At 40.4% G+C, this 17,744-nt stretch overlaps 1 protein-coding gene across 3 annotated transcripts in view; it reads right to left on the bottom strand.

Annotated features, from left to right (window-relative positions):
• Positions 1-17,744, bottom strand: part of SLC25A21 (solute carrier family 25 member 21) — a 222,351-nt gene that overhangs the window by 189,692 nt on the left and 14,915 nt on the right. Inside the window, exon 1 of one of the 3 annotated variants that reach the window (XM_080979241.1) lies at positions 1,571-1,822. The exons of the other annotated variants lie outside the window; for them this stretch is intronic. The gene's annotated coding sequence lies outside the window, so the exon portion shown is untranslated. Of the gene's footprint in view, positions 1-1,570; positions 1,823-17,744 lie in introns of those variants that run through there. 3 annotated transcript variants of the gene reach the window in all.

Below are 17,744 nucleotides of genomic sequence, written 5' to 3'. Positions count from 1 at the left end.
CCCTGGAGGTGGTCAAGAAAGCACTGGCATGCAAATGTAAAATGGTCACACAGCCTATAAGCTACAGAAGGGCACTATTGAGGCACAATAACTTCTAATCCACTTCGAAATCTTGTGGGGGGGAGGGCGAAACACAGAAAGCTACAGACCTGACTGTGGAAAGTAATGGAATTGAAAATACCACATATTTTTGAAAATCGAAGGCCCACAAACAGAGACACAACATACATACCCTCCAACATTTCTCCTATGAAATTCTATGAAATTCTCCTATGAGAAATTCTCCATAATAATAAATTTACTATTTATACCCCACCCATCTGGCAGGGTTGCCCCAGCCACTCTGGGTGGCTTCCAATATATATAAAAACATAATAAAACATTAAACATTAAAAAAAAAAACCTTCCCTATACAGTACTGCCTTGAGACAGCTCAGAGGCTGGATAACTCCATACCCTCCAACATTTCTCTGATGAAAATAGGGACGTCCTAAGGAAAAGTGAGATTTTCTGGGATCAAATCAGAAACAGGAACAGCTTATGTAAATCTGCGACTGTCCCTGGGAAATAGGGACAGTGGGAGGGTCTGAACATATAGAAACCAAACCCAATCCAAAGACATAAGCAACAAACTCCTCCAGCAGAACAAATCAAATCACACCATACTGTAACCTTAATACCAACCTCCAGCGTTGCATGATTAATGTGGTACAGGCTGCAAAATACTATAAATATTAGTGTACCAGCTTCCTATATAGTGCTAGCTTATACATGTCTACTTAGAAGTAAACCCCAGTGAGTTAAATGGCATTTACTTTCTAAGTTATTATAGGATTGGCACCTCAGTCATATAGCAATATAATTTTTCATATTTGTGTGTTAGTTCAGTATTTCCAATGTTTTAGGAAAAGCAGCCCTTATGTGTTTTGCCATTTTCACAAGTGAGCCTTGGGGTTCTTTCTGTCATGCAGACTTTAAAAAAATTGTTAACTTTTAAAAATGCTTCAGGGTGGTGCAAGTTTCTAAATTGTGTCTCATTTACAAAATACTCAGCAACTAGAAATATCCAGCAGTCAGATTAGTCCAAATCAAATCCAGAAGTGATTCCAGTTCAACGAGGAGGCCTGTTGGAAACAGTGAAGATGATGACAGGAATTTTCCATTTTTCTTCTTCTTCTTGGATGGTACATATTGAAACTAAATTATCCCTTTTCCCCAATAAAGCCAGTTCTTCTGCTGAATAGATGGTTGCATCTATTTTGAGCAAATAGCACCTGTGTTACAATGATAGTTCCATAATGAGACCTTGGTGTGGAAAGAAGACAGAAAAGACTGCCGTATTCACCAGCAAAGGCTCTGCAACAGAAATAAGCAGGTCGAGGCAGGAAGGAGCACGCTTTTGCTGTATATGTGTGGGAATTAGACTCTAGTTCCCATTTGCAGAGTATGCAGATGTCAGCCCTTGGTTGTTTGACTCGTTAATTAGTTCTCTTTTCCCTCCTATAAAAACTACACAAGACACTCTCTTTTAAAGTTTAAGGAACAAATAACTTTTACTTGGTGTACTTACAGCTGCAGAGTAAATATACAGTGCAGGGGGCTGTTTCTTAAGTTGCTAATATTTCTTACATAGATTAAACTGTGACAGACAGTTAGAGGCACAACATAGCATACCTGCTGCTCTAACTGTTAAGACTGTTCTACCAACTGCCATAACTGTACCAACTGCCATAACTGCCAGAAGGTATATGACATCTCAGAGTTCCACACCTCTTGCAATTAACCCTTTACATATGCATTTTGGATGCTAACATCCTGCGATATGGTCAAACGCCATTTCAGCAGTAGGAAACTTGAGTGAGCCCAACCTTATATAGGAAATCTGTTACCTTCAAAGAAAGATAACATATTGTTGTCTTAACTCTGTTGTCCAACCCTCTTCAAAATACAGTGGTAGCTCGGTTTTCGAACGTAATCTGTTCCGGAAGACCGTTCAACTTCCGAAACGTTTGAAAACCAAAGCATTTACTTCCAGAAGCATTTACTTATGGAAAACTCAATATGGAAGCCACTTGGCCAGTAGCGGAGGAAAGGGGGGTGCGGCCCGCCCCGGGTGTCATCACTGAGGGTGTGTGTGTGACAAAATGAGTTTTTAAAAAATTGGGCTCACAAAACGTTTTAGGAGTGACATGGTGGCTGAGGCACCTGCAGGTTCCGCGCTGCCTGAAACAGCAGCGTGGGACTTGCGTCTGCCTACTGCCTCTCCCTCAGCCGCCCTACAGCTGAAGGGGAGGCGGTGAAGAGGCTCCAAGCATCAGAGACGCTCGCCCCGGCTGCAGGACATGCCCCCGCACCAGGCACCCGAGCGGCTAGCTACGCTGCTGCACGTGGCACATTCAACTTCTGAAAAGTGTTTGAAAACCGAAGCAGTTACTTCCAGGTTTTCGGCGTTTGAAAACTGAAATGTTCAATTTCCGAGACGTTCGAAAACCGAGGTACCACTGTACAAGCTCCTCTGCAATTTCAGAATCAAAACTTTCACATTCACAAGGAATTTTTGACCAGAGATCTAAAAGACAGATCTTTAGAGACAATCTTATGTGTCAGACCATGCCCTCTTTGAATCACGCCTGTTTTCTTGGTAAGGTTGTCACCTTTTAACCTCTCCAAAAGCCATTCACTGCATCAGTAAGGAAAAAAAGTATGCAGCATAAAAGGATTTAATACAACTAAACATAATCTATTAACATAGTTTTAGTTTAACTATTAAATTCAGAGTTGGAAAACAGGTTCCTAAAGCCTAAGAGCCATTGATACTCCACACTGTTCTACAGCCCGGGTGGAGATGAAGAGAGGTCTGAGAACCACCCAGAAACCCAGAGAGCTGGGATCAGGACCCCCAGTTCTGAGGCAGTGGCATCTAGATTTGATGGCTCCTAGAAGTGATTGCCAATGTGGAAATCTGCTGGAGGGCCAGACTTCCCTTGCTCATTTGAGGAAACCTTAGGTTCAAGTCTGAGTCCACAAGGATGTGCTGTATGGGGATGCCTGGCTTCAGGCATTAGGCACATTGGTAGACCAACTCTGAGTGGGAATCCCTTGCAGATGACTGCAATGCCTGGAGACAAGCAGTCAGGTTGTGTATCCACAGCAGTGACCAGAGTCAGGAACGACTACTGGGAGGAGCACAGAACGAAGAAATGCTGTAGTGCAACTGCAGCAGCACAACCGGATGCATTCATCTGCCCCAGCTGCAAAAAAAAAGTCTCTCCCATATCAGTCTCTGCAGCCACAGAAGACAGTGTAGCTCTTCAACAGTTTGACTTCGCCTCCAAAAGCGCATTCTTCCATTGCCTCCTGATGCCAACAAATATTTACCAACCTGGTGCTCTTCAGTTGTTTTAGACTCCAACTCTGGAACAGCATTTATGTCAAGATATAACATACATCCACTGTGTGTACTTTCCAGAAACAACGGAAGACATTTTTGCTATGACAAGTCTTCCCAGCTTGATGAAGAGGTCTCTACCATGAGTGTCTATTTTGTATTGTTTAAAATTAATATTTTTCTCTTTTGTGTTTTTTGATATATATTTTTTACTTATTTCATTATATTTTGCCCATCACCTTTAGATAGATGATAGATAGATAGATAGATGATAGATAGATAGATGATAGAGTGAGTTGGTATTGATCTGTCTCAAGAGACAATGGAGTGTGCCTCCAGGGGTGAAGTCAAACCACTGTGTTAGCAGCCCCAAAGTGACCTCACTGGGGTGCAAGCCTGGGCAGTGATTATGGAGGTCCTGGGCTGCCCAGATGGCAAAAGCCCCATCTTGGGCTTGCTGAAGTAGTCTAAAGCAAAGCAGAGCAATATGTTTGGCACCAGCTTGGCTGCAGGAGTTGCTAGAACACAAGGCCCCATCCAACCATTTTAGGGACTCCACTATGCATTTGTGTAGGGTTTTTAATAAGGTTTTAAATAAGATTACTGCACTGCCTGACATCCTGTGCACTCAACTTCAGAAACAGCACACTGAATACGTGGCATGTGGTCTCCCTTTGAAATGCATGGAACAACCCATACAAGCTTATCTCTTACGTCTGCAGCAAATTGCTAGATCAAGCGTATCCATAGTTTTCTCTATACTGTTACAAAGTCTCTTCACTGTTCTGTTATTGTATTGTGTAGTCATCTGCATCCCTACCTTGGGCCAAAATCATAGAGCTGTATGTATGTGGTAGAAGTGAGGAAGGTGGGTTTCAAGATAGTTGCTATTTACACAGCTTCAGAAATAGATCAGGTGCTTTCCAACCATGCTTTGGGACCGTTTATATCAGGGTTTCCCAAACTTGGGTCTCCAGCTGTTTTTGGACTACAATTCCCATCATCCCTGAGCTCTGGTCCTACTAGCTAGCTAGGGATGATGGGAGTTGTAGCCCCAAAACAGCTGGAGACCCAAGTTTTGGAAACGCTGGTTTATAAATATGTCACCATTTGAACTTCATCTCTGTAAGCCTTGCATTTCAGTCTCTCTGTTGCCCTGATTAACTTGGATTTGCATATGTATGTAAATATCTGGCCAGACAATTTTTATCTAAATCAGATATGAATTTATTCTCCTCATGATTCCTGTTAAAAGAACTCACATCTTTGTAGACATTTATAGGACTATGCAGGAAAATACCTAACTATGCAAAAATGTCTCCCTGGTTTATTGATTCATTTTGGACTTTCATGGGAAACTGAAGGATGAAAAATATCTTACCCATAGGCTTTATGTTCACATTTGACATGTACCGAGAACATCTGACTGTAGTGGGGGCCCTGGGTACCTGCTGTTGCTGTTTCTTTACTTTGTATTTTTCTTGGATTGGATTTGCAGCCAAATGGTTGTAATTGACCCTCTATTGGGACAAGTTAGGCTATGAACATATGCCTTTCCTTTTTATTAAAAAAAATGTTCAAGAGTAAAAGAGAGGGAGAGAAATATTATCAGTATTTACTTTAGGTTGCCTCCATTTCCAGTTTTTCTGGCAGGGAGTCAAGCTTCTGTCAGAATACAGAGCTTCATCTAAATCCAGCTCCTGGAGGAAAGACTGCAAGCAGAATACAAATCGATGGAAAAGCAAAAGTTTAAGAGGCTGTGTCCTTTATGCAGGCAGCATGCCTCAGAATTGATTTGAGAATTCTGCATCCAAAATGTCAGGCTGGCAAACATTCCTCTTCAGGGCAGTCATTAGTCAATTTGTCATACATCAGCCAAACACAAATGAGTAAATTATAACTGCGGATATGCAAATCTCCAATGGTTCTTTACCTCAGGCAAAATATTTCCAGGCTAAACAAACTCAGTACCAGGTTTCAAGACTACTATTCCAGAAGGTTCTTTAAGGGCACTTACTGCCACACAATGAAAATAGACACACACTATTTAACAAATGCATGAATTGGATTTATTTTATTTTATTGCATTTTATAACTTATTGATGAGGAAAAATATGACATAAATCATTCCCAGTCTGGTCTTTGTTGTTAGAATTATTATCAGGAGCTAGGTTTCTTTTTGATTTTAAGCAGGAAAATGAAACTCTCCCTTGAGCTCCTCAATTTCATGCTCAATGTACTTGGTAATTTTGACTTTTCACCCTCTCTCTCCCTCTGCCCATTCTCAGATACACTTTGACAGGAAAGAATCTGCAAGACATATCCAAGATTTCTTTTCATTGCAAAAACGGGTGGGGTGGGAATGTGCTTTGTGGTAGAATCATTCTGTGGTAGAAAACAATTGTCAATCAAATTTCAGAAATTCTGTCTGTGATAGGGGGTGGGTTTGTAGTTCAGTGCTGAAGCAGAATGTTTGCCTGCATAAAAACCACAGGTTCAGTCCTTACCACATGGCATTAAGTCCTTACTTAATGGCAGTCAGATATAAAAGCTGGGGAAACCTCTTCCTGAGACCCTGAAGAGCTTCTGCCAGTCAGTTAGACCAGACAACGCTAGGCTACATGGACTAACGATCTGACTCAGAATGAAGAAGCTTTACACATTCTTATGTGTAGGAGTAGTGTGATCATGCCAATAATTTCATAGAACTTCTAGCAGACCAGTTACTAAACCTCCAGTTCAGAGTTCTTATCTATTACAGATGCCATGGGTGGTATTCAACTAAGTTCTACTCAGAGTAAACCCATTGAAAGTAATGGGCCTTAGTCATTATTATTTTTTATTAACTTTATATGCCACCCTTCATCAAAAGATCTCATGGCGATTCACAGAATACAATACAAGATAAAAACAAGTAAAAAAAAAAAAGCAAAACAACAAAGCAATAACACCCCCTCCCCACGGATACATTTAAAAGGTTGTAGGATATTAATCAGCCAAATATATAATGAAGGCGCCAGGTGAACCTCTCTGTTCATCAATTTCTGTGGGTCTACTTTGACTAAAATTGGATACTATTCCAGGGTACCAATGAATCAGATATACAGTTCACACGAAAATGCATCCATGTAGAAGCACCCTAAAATATTTCCTATCTACTGTGGAGATGGACAAACATATCCTCTTCAGCTGATCTGCTCCATCAAGCCTCTTTAAGATGAACTAGGTCTCTGTAAATCAATACATTAATCTTAAATCAACAGCCAAGCGAGCCAAATGCAAAACGGTTTTATCTGTTTCTTTACATTGTAGGTAGCCTGGGAATTCAAGGAAGTCACATAGCAGAAAATGCTAATATTACTTTCTCTCTTGTCAAGGGGAAATTTAACCAGTTCCACAGACGTAATGCTCTAATTTGTTACAGGCAAGAGCTTTATAAGTGCAATGTTATCAAAGCAAGAATCATCAAGGAATTATATCAGTTTGACTATAAGTCTAATTTTTGAATGTTCAAGTATGTCTAATTATAGCAATCATTTTTCTTTCTTTCTTTTTGTTTCCTTTGCATCGATCCACTTAATTCCATCTCTTAGTGTGGGCAAAAGCTGACAGTTGCATAGCAAAGAATGTTTCCCTTTGTAAAAACCTACTTCCTCTCAATGTAGCTTTAGCCTAATTGAAATGTTTCCTATTAAGCTCAATCAAGGCAGCAATTATCTAATTACTCACTTATGCTTTTCTAGCCAAAAATTGCCCAAGCCAGCATATCTGAATGGCTGGTTGCATATTTATTGTTGTTTTTACATTTCCCTTGCAGTTTTAAGTAATGGTTAAATTTTTACCAGTGCTTTATGCTGCATCTTCAAACATTCGTTGATATCTACAGCCATGGCAAGATCACTAGGTAAGAAAGGCATTCAGAAAATGTTCCTAAATTTATTCCTAAATTTAATCTCGAATTAAAATTAAAATATATCCAAAGACATATAAAGAAAACAAAAGTGTAGGATTCACAAGTATATTTTGAAAAGCAATTATTATCCACACCGAGCACTTAAGAACAGCTAGCTTGTTGGTGCATTTAGCTCAGTTTTGTCTATTGTGAACCTCAACCTCCCCCATACTGGTTATGCAAACCCAGTGCTTCCAGCCTATCTATGATGTTGTGACAGTGTAACATGTCATGAAGGAGACCACTGACTATACATGCATTACCAAGGCCAAGTGGAAGAGGCATCTGAGTTGGTGCTGATACAGATAAACTGGGTAGTATATTTTTTACATAAAACATCAACCTCAGACCATGCACTGTGAGCAAAAACTAAAGGGAGTTCCATCTAATCCTTTGGTTATTACCATTCTGCTCCATTGCACTTTCCCCCAATGTCCCCATCTATTCCAGAGAGTGCCTCTATCCTCAGAGGGGTGGGGGGTTATACCCAAGAAAGCCCTGTTGGGCAACCAGTTTTATTCCATATCCTCTAAATTCAACCCAGAATGTTGCATTAGATGGCTTTATATCAAAATCACATGAAACAGCAATATTTTTCTTGATTTTAATGATAGTCTTATTTCTACTTTTTTTACACAAGTGGCGCCCTCCCTGTGGAACGCCCTCCCACCAGATGTCAAAGAGAACAACAACTACCAGACTTTTAGAAGACATCTGAAGGCAGCCCTGTTTAGGGAAGCTTTTAATGTTTGATGTATCATAGTATTTTAATATTCTTTTGGAAGCCGCCCAGAGTGGCTGGGGAAACCCAGCCAGATGGGCGGGGTATAAATAATAAATTATTATTATTATTATTATTATTATCACTTATCAGCATTAATTACTAAAGAAGAAGTACAGCTAAAAGCAAATCATCGGATTATAGTTGAGATGTAAATAAATACGGTGTATTAGGAAAATATTCCTTTTTCCAGTAGCTGTGGAGTGCTACCCCCATGCCTCTACAAAAACATAGCAGTGTGTTTGTGTGTGTGGTTGAGGAGCCATGATGATAAACTGGAAAGGCATGTGATACCTATGACTACATCACTTGACCATTAATACACCTCACCAGGAGTTGTTTAACATTCCAAGCCCATGAGCAGTTTTGGGCAACTGCCATTTTAAAAGCAAAATTATTGTTCCCTCTCCACTTCATTTTTAACCCTTCGTTTTCTCCCCTGTCACCCCTGCTTGAAGCACAGGACAGGAGGCAAAGGGAAGCGTGGAAGAACATTTTCAGGTAGATAAATGACTTAGCTAAGGCAAATACCGTGAAATTGTACAGTGATGGAAGTGGAGGTTTAACACGATAATGTTACCAGAAAGAGATTTCATGTTCCCCAGGGATTCTTCCTAAAGGATAGCCATGTTAATCTGTTGTAGCAGAAAACAACAAGGCTCTTGGAGCATTTGAAAGACTAACATCTATTGTGGCATTATCTTTTAACAACTACAAGCAGTGCACCTGATATCCAAACTTCAAAAACCAAAGTCTTTTGCTTGGTCTCAGTGCAATACTGTACTAGATACATATTTCAAGAAGTAAAAATCAGTTGTTGAGCTTTTTTGAGAATATTTCACCGCCGGGAAAATCCATACATATGGCAACCCTAATTAATAAAGATTTAATCATTTATGAATTATGAAAATGGAATTGTTTAAATGACTATTTCTCAGTTGTTTCATTTTAATTAATTTACAGACTCATCAATTTCCAACTTCCTACAATTTGCCAGTTCTGGAGTTTCATTATATCCAAATTATTATGTGTCAAATATTGTCAGGTGCTCCATGATGGCAATGTTATTGTGGCAGCCCACCTTTCTTATTGCACTATGGGGCCATCATACAGCAATGGCAGAAGTGATGGCATTCAACTTCAGGAGTCAGGATTATCTGCCACCCTCTCACACACAATTTGGAATCAGGCACCTCTGCTCCACAAATGCTGCTACCACTTGTCTCCCTTTCCAATTCATTTAATTCTAATAATTCTAATTATTTTACAACACTGTAAATGATTTCTCATCTCTTATCAACTGTTCCTGCTACAGAGGAAAACAACAAAGAGTCTTGTGGTACCTTAAAGACTAACAAACTTAAGATGACATAAGTTTTTGAGAACTGGAGTCCACTTCATCCCAAAAACTTATGCCACAATAAGTTTATTATTATCTTTAAGGTGCCACATGATTCTCTGTTGATTTTGCTGTAATAGACTTAATGCCAGGATAGAGGATTTGGAAGAGAATCAAGACCTCCTAAGACAGACTATCCTTCTGGATCTCTCCACTGCATACTATATCCAGGGCAAGGCTTCTCATAAGGCAACATGAAGTGGTTGCTTTCTGATGGTAAGAGTGGACCAGACTACCTTGGAAGGTGGTAGTGGACTCTCATTCATTGGAGGTCATTGAGCACAGGTTGGATGGATACCATCAAGGATTCTTTAGCTGTGATTCCTGCATTGCACAGGGTTGAAGTAAATGACTGGGATCCCTTCCAGCGCTACAATTCTATGATTCTGTGAATATTTGGCAGAGGAGGCAGCCTTCACGCAAGAAACTGTATTAGCCTGTTACTTGTTCCTGATTATGTAGGAAGCTGATTATGTAGGAAGCATACACATGTGGAAGTTGTATGAATCCATGGGCTCTGGAGAAACTATCATATCAGGAGATCAGGAGTGGGGATAGCAGGCATGACCCCAATTCTTTGCACACTGTGCATTGATGTGTTGCTGATAATAACCAAGCATGAAATTGATCTACAAATGTGTGTGTTGCTTCTGTGCCATTCCAGAGGTCTTTTAAGATTTTGCTTTGTTTCCCAATGTGTTTAAGTAACATATTCAAGATAACATCGGTGGTGTTCAGAGTGATCAAAATCTTAAATTGTCTCATCCAAGGTCCAAATGGCATCTCCAAACAGGTTTAAATGTATTATATTTTTGTTATTTATCCTTTTTTGGTTTGTTTCATGCACGCTTTGTAGGGGAATAATCACAACATAGGTATCTTCTCATGCAGGCCTAATGCACAGTTGCCCCATTCAGTGCTTCTAGAGCTACACAGAGGCTCCTGTGTCAAATTCAGCTCCGAGCAAGTTGGGTTAACCTCAGTCATTGAATGTCAGGGAATGATGTGTGAAGAGAAGGGGATATGCAAGAGTGTATTACCAGTGATGCTCATAGTCACAGAATTGTAAAGTTGGAAGGGACCACAAGAGTCATCTAGTCATCATGTTGTTGTTGTTGATTATGATGGTGATGAACCTCCTCTTTACAATATATTTATCTTCTACCTATTTTTGCATCATATGCATTTTGTGTTTTTTTAAATGATATTTATTGGGGGGGAGTTTTTTTTTTTTTAAATTACACAAAAAAAAGACAAGACAGAAAAATAAAAAATAAAAATAAAACCATCATTCTCAAGTTCTCCACTTTCAATACCTTCTTTCTTTGACCTCCTCCTCCTACCTTTTCTTGTATCCTGATTAATAATAATCGCAGCAAATCCTTTCCATATTTCATAGTATTCTGTCATTACATTACCTTAATCTATTTTCATCTTATCTTATAGAAAACCTTAAAGTTTAAAACTTAAATCTTATTTTTACCAACTTCTCCTAGCCATAACATTCTTACCAAATTCTTTAAACATTTTTACAAGAGCCAAGTAATTTCATTTCAACATTTTTCTAGCATTCATCAATTTTATAGAACAATCCTAATGATAAAAAAAAAGAAATAAACAATCCAATCTTCATCCAGCGTCCCTTCCTCCTGGTCCCGGGTTTTGTCAGTCCTTTTTATCTTATTAATCTAGCACATTAACCTGGTAATCTTATATCCGAAGCCCTCAAGTCTCTTCCATGTCCCTTCCGCAGCTCTTCTTCATATTTTCCTTTCATTCGTGGGAACTCCAGCTTGGTAATGTTTTTGACCCTTTTCAACAAATCAGCCCCTTTTCCATAGTCCAGACTAGACTCCATGTGGTATTTAAAAACATGTTTCAGATTCCCTCCAAAATTAAGAGCCCCCACAGCTCCAAACATCTGGCGGCCCATTGCCAGACTCGAAAAGTCCAAATCTCCCTGTATAGGGGGGTCTGTCCAACCCCCCATTTCCAAACCAAACCAAACTTTGTCTTTCCAAGTCTGGTTTTTTCCAAGTTCATTTATCAAATCCAAAAATTTATGTTCCTGCTGGGCCGCAGATTCAGCAGCATCCTCTTCTCTCAACTGTTCTGTCATGGCACACTCCTGTTTTAGCTCCTGGGTGGGCTCCATATAATTTCCCACTACCTGTTCAAAGGTTCTGGCTGCATTAGTCATCAAATCCGTCTTCTGGCTTAACTGATCCAATAGGGCATTTATTTTGCAGAGAGCACCCAACAGTGCTTCTGAAGAAATTGTCCTGCAAGGTCACAAATCCTTTCCCACGGTTGTAATCTGTGGCAGCTGCAAGCTCCCAGGAATTAGTTACAATTTCACAGTCCCCCTCTAGGGGGAAATCTTCTGGTTGTTCTTTCTTTTAAAAACAATAGCAACAAAGTTTCTTTTTTAAGGTATTTTGTCCATATTTGTTCTTTTTAAAATGCGAAAGGAAACAATGGAATCACTATGTTTCTCTTCTTTTAACTATCTGTCAAAGACATTTGTTTCTGGTCAATGAGCTTCAAACGTCAATTCTGACACCCCGCTCCAGGATCAGGACGGTGGAAAATTACTTCGCTTTAAACTCACTTCTGCAGGTTTAAACAGCCCAAAAAAGATCCCCCTTCTTCTCCTGCTGCCGAAGGGGGGTTCAGCGATTTTAAATGATGAAAGCCAATCCTTTGAAAGTGATTTTTAGAGCTCTAGTTTACGTTGTCTTTGCTTTATTCTGGCTACAAGGAAACGGAAGGCTGACTTCCTGTTTAGACCTTCCAGTTTCAGTACCAAATTAAGGTAAATTTTTAAGTCCAAATTCCTTTCTATTTCGCCAGTTCTTATTTAAAGTCCAAATGTTCAATGTTCCAGTACTCACGGGTGGTTATTTTAGATGCCAAATTGTCCCAGGAAAATGGCAGCGCTCTCCGGCAACGGCTATGCGGCTTCGCTCCGCAGAAAAAGCAATTGACTCACAGCACCGCGCCACTTCCCCCTCTTCGCTTCGGAGCCCGTTAATGGGTTCCTTTGCGGGTTGGGGGGGCACTAAGGGTGCCCGCCGAGTCCCACGGTCACAGGCTTCATCCGCCTGTGATTTCCAGAAGGGTCCCCGCTTCGCCATAGCGGAAAAGACCCGTTTCATGCGGAGCTGCATCATATGCATTTTGATCAACTTTGCTGAAAATCTGCATTAAAAAATTAGAATGAAAAAGTACTAAATAAATCATTGGCCTACTATATATTTTTTTTTAAAATATTTTTTATTACATTTTTTCCAGATAGAAATACAAAGTCAGATATGCAAAGAAATAACAGAAGAGAAAAAAGAAAAAAAAAATCATCTTTTCAAAGCGTTTTTCCATAACCAACCGGACTTCCCCACGTCTCCCTCACCGTGCGTTCTTTACAATAAAATTTTTCAGCAAATTATAACCTTATTTCGTGCATTCTTTTGTTCTTTCAAATACTTGTAGTTTACGTTTAAAATACTTATTGTCAATTTACACTAATAACATATATAATATTCTTTTAAACATTAGTCCTTTCATTAATATAACTTAATTTTCCATACCTTAATCTTATTGCTGGAGCTGAATTTCCCTAATCATGCGAATTCTTAACATTCATATAGCTTATAAAATTTTTGTAAATAATCTTTAAATTTTTCCCAATCCTCCTCCATTGCTTCTTCTCCCAAATCTCGGATCCTGGCAGTCATTTCGGCCAGTTCCATGTAGTCCATCAATTGCGTCTGCCACTCTTCCAGTGTGGGTAAATCTTGAGTCTTCCAGTATTTTGCGATGAGAATTCTTGCTGCTGTAGTTGCATACATAAAAAAGGTTCTATCCTTCTTTAACACCTTCTGGCCGACAATGCCCAGTAGGAAGGCCTCTGGTTTCTTGGGAAAGGTGTACTTAAACACCTTTTTTAACTCATTATAGATCCTTTCCCAGAAGGCCTTCACTTTTGGGCAAGTCCACCAGAGGTGAAAGAATGTCCCTTCAGCCTCCTTACATTTCCAACATTTATTGTCAGACAAATGATATATCTTGGCCAACTTGACTGGGGTCATGTACCACCTGTATATCATTTTCATAATATTCTCTTTCAAGGCATTACATGCCGTGAATTTCACACCAGTGGTCCATAACCTTTCCCAGTCTTCAAACATAATGTTGTACCCAATGTCCTGAGCCCATTTTATCATTGCTGATTTGACTGTCTCATCCTGAGTGTTCCATTTAAGCAGCAAGTTATACATTCTCGAAAGTACCTTGGTCAATCATTGGCCTACTATAAACATGGCAAAACATTGTAAAACAGCTCACGAAAAAACATCATTTACATTTAATTGCTTTTGTTGCTGAAATTAACAAAAGAAACCATTCTCTTATTGCTTTGTGTTCTATGAAATTCATTCAGTCTCACTGAAATTGTAACCATTTAAGCACAATGGCACTTAGGTTATCATTGTTATAATTGCTGCAAAAGCTGATTAAGACCATGTTTTCATGTGACATTATATGCAAAGTGGATTTAGATTGACTAATAGTGTTAATAAAATGAAGTTTTTTACAAAATACTTTCAGTATTTCAGAGCCTATTTGCAAAGGAAACAATGGTATTTATTAGATTAAATGTAGACACACAGCAAATAGTGCGAGGAGATAGGTGGTTGGAGAACTAAAACTGGGTTAGATTGAAGTCATTAAATCATAATGCATGGAGATGACTGATTGATATATTGAAGTCAAGTAGAGCAATCCTATGAGTATACACAGATTAGATTAATTCTTTTATTCTCTGGAAAGTATAAACAAATGTGCATCCAGAAAGCATTGCTGCAATTACCTCTCTTCTGCATGATTAGCAAACTGCTCACTTGTAACAATAGTAAGGGCTGGCAAGAATGATCTGTACAATTTACCACAATGAATCTCAAAGAAAACATGATGTCAGAGTTTTGATGTAGGTGGTCTCTGAAGGCAATATGTGGATTTCATAGAACACAGATTTAATTTAAAATGTATATGGAAAGAGGCCGTACATATGCATAACACAAACCACAAAGATACAACCTCTGTATACAGATGTTTAACCTGTAACAGGACACATTCCTTAAAATTAAAGTTTAAATTACTCCCAGAGGAACAGTTGTCTAGTCAATCCCACAACTGGATAACTAAATTACAGTATTAGGTTGCCATTAGGTATTTATGATATCCAAGAAACAGGCTAGTGGCTACAAAAAAAAATCTGTCATCTTTTAACATCATTCTGATTAGTTACATGCCCCTCAAAAACAAAGCTGAACTGGGAGATACCCACATGATTAATCATAAATAACCTCAGCGGACATCTAATCTCCAATTCTTCCCAGTGAATAAATTGCCCTGTATTGTACATAAGAGAACTTGAGAATGACTAAACCTATTTCTCCCATCTTGGGGACTGCAAGTTCTGTACAGCTATTTATTATCTAGAAGAGCAAAATTAGTGAAATAAATTAATACACAATACACCAATTCTATATGCCGGGGTGCAAAAATATGGATGTTTGGTTATTGTTGGAAACTGAGGAATATCTTTTTAAGCATGTTGTTGCTAATTACAGAAAGAAACATAGGATGACATCCCAATTAAAAAAAATATGTGTGAGCAGAACACCTTCCACTTACCCAAATAACCCCCGCTGCCGCCACCCGCCCCACATGTCCTACACTGTCTCCAAATCTGGGTTGGGAAAAAGCCCGGGCAGATTTAGGGAGTATTGTGGTGGGAGAGGGAGAGAAGTGGAGGACAAGTCATTCCACTCATGCAAAGTATTACTTAGCACTATATTGAATACAACCTATGGACTAATCAACATGGAGGTGGGGGCGAGGATACAACACAGGAGTAGGAACATTCCATGAATAGTCAAAGCTGGCAAGCCGGCTAATGCTGGCGACAAGTGCTCTGACTCACTGAAACTAGTTCTGCTCAGAAGGATAAGGTTGAGTTTAGGAGCACTTCCAGACTATGTACATCTTCCTTCAGTCCCAGCTCCACCCCTGGGTCAAGCCTGGTCCAGGGACGGAGAGAGGAGAGGAGAGCCAATGGCAAATCCGCTGCCCCTCTCCTCAGCTGGGCTGTGGCCCATGAGGGAGCTTTCTCATGCCCAGCCATAGCTCCACTCCCGGGTCAGGCGTGACCCAGGGGCACAGTGGGCTCCCTCCTCCCTCTGCCCATTTTGGGGGCACCCTGTGTGCCCGCCTTGGTTGGCAGTTGCATATGCTCTGCCGTTGCATCTTGGAAGAATTCAGTTTCAGTTAATTTTTGCCTCATCCATCTCACGAAGTGCCCAGATAGAGGCACTTACAAATCCCCATCTGACACAGAGAAATACATTTGGGTATCATCAGCATGTTATCTTTAAGAAATAAACTTTAAAAAAATAAAATAAAAAGTACATTGCCAAATTTCTAGAAACTTAAGATGCCTGAAGAGACAGAAGGAATATTAATTTTCAGCTTGTTCGGAGTTTTGGGCTGGGTTGCCATCAGTATGCCGGTGACACCCAACTCTATCTGTTGATGGATGGCCATCCTGACTCGGCCCCAGACACACTGACCAGATGTTTGGAAGCTGTGGCTGGATGGTTACGTGGGAGCCGGTTGAAGCTAAATCCTTCGAAGACAGAGGTCCTGTGGCTGGGACGGGGCGATATGGGATTGGGGGGGCAACTCCCATCTCTTGCGGGGGCGCAATTAGTGCCAGCACCGTCCGTTAAGAGTTTGGGTGTAATCTTCGACGCCTCCCTTTCCATGGAGGCGCAGATTGCAGCTACAACAAAGGCGGCATTTTTCCATCTCCGCCAAGCTAAGCAGTTGGCTCCTTACCTCTCTCGCCCTGACCTAGCCACTGTGATCCACGTTACGGTCACCTCCAGACTGGATTATTGTAACTCGCTCTACGTGGGGCTGCCCTTGAGACTGACCCAGAAACTCCAGCGGGTGCAGAATGCTGCAGCGAGACTCCTTACGAGGTCTTCGCTGCGAGATCACATTCACCCGGTGCTATACCAGCTGCACTGGCTCCCGGTGGAGTACAGGATCAGGTTTAAGGTGCTGGTTTTAACCTTTAAAGCCCTATACGGCCTAGGACCCTCGTACCTACGGGGCCGCCTCTCCTGGTATGCCCCACAGAGAAACTTACGGTCTTCAAATAAAAACATCTTGAAGGTCCCAGGCCACAGAGAAGTTAGGCTGGCCTCAACTAGAGCCAGGGCTTTTTCGGCTGTGGCTCCGATCTGGTGGAACACTCTGTCACAAGAGACCAGGGCCCTGCGGGACTTGACATCTTTCCGCAGGGCCTGCAAGACAGAGCTGTTCCACCAGGCCTTTGGCCAGGGCACAGCCTGACACCCTCCCTCGGCAATCTTCGCGGAGCTCTGGCCCAATGGTTGCCAGTGGCTTGAATTAATTAATTTTATAATGAATGATTTTAGAGTGTTGTTTATGCTGTACTTTTATACTGTTTTATTGTTGTTAGCCGCCCTGAGCCCGGCTTCGGCTGGGGCGGGCGGGATATAAATAAAATTTATTTTTATTATTATTATTATTATTATTATTATATTTTCACCAACATGGACACCTGGGAACATTTGGCATTTATCTTCCTACTAAGCTTTTCTCTGCGCACAGGATTCTAGGATTCCCTAAGCTTGATTCTAGGATTCCCTATGAAGGAAAATCAAATTAAAGTTCATTATATAACAAAAGACATTAGAGCATGTGAAATGTTGCCTTCTCAGATCCTCTTATTATGCAGGCAATGAAAATAAAGGCTCTAGGCATATCCACATTCCCAGTTCATTTTAAAAGCTGTTTCTAATATTTAGTTGGTGCTCATTTTAATGGGGGAAAATAACCAACAATTATTATAAAGCAGTGACCCACACTATACGTAATCCAGCCAATCAGCAGGAAGGATTTTAAGCTTTGTGTTTTGGGGGGGTTTCTGCAAACAGCTGCATTTCATTCTCTCCTGCCCGGGATTCTGTTTTCCAAAACAACTTTTAAGGCATGTTGGTGTCCAAGAAACTCTTAGTGCTAGGTGGTCAAGGCATTAGCAGAGCTAGGGAAAAAGGACCACCGGTTAGGTTTCACTTTATGGACACATCTCAGAACAAATGCATACCAGAGGAATCTAGGAAGACCAGGCAAT

Source organism: Podarcis pityusensis, assembly GCF_964106645.2.
Source record: "Podarcis pityusensis genome assembly, chromosome: 1".
Classification (NCBI taxonomy): domain Eukaryota; kingdom Metazoa; phylum Chordata; class Lepidosauria; order Squamata; family Lacertidae; genus Podarcis; species Podarcis pityusensis.
Note: the sequence above shows the minus strand (reverse complement) of the source record. Positions and strands in the feature narration are given on the sequence as shown.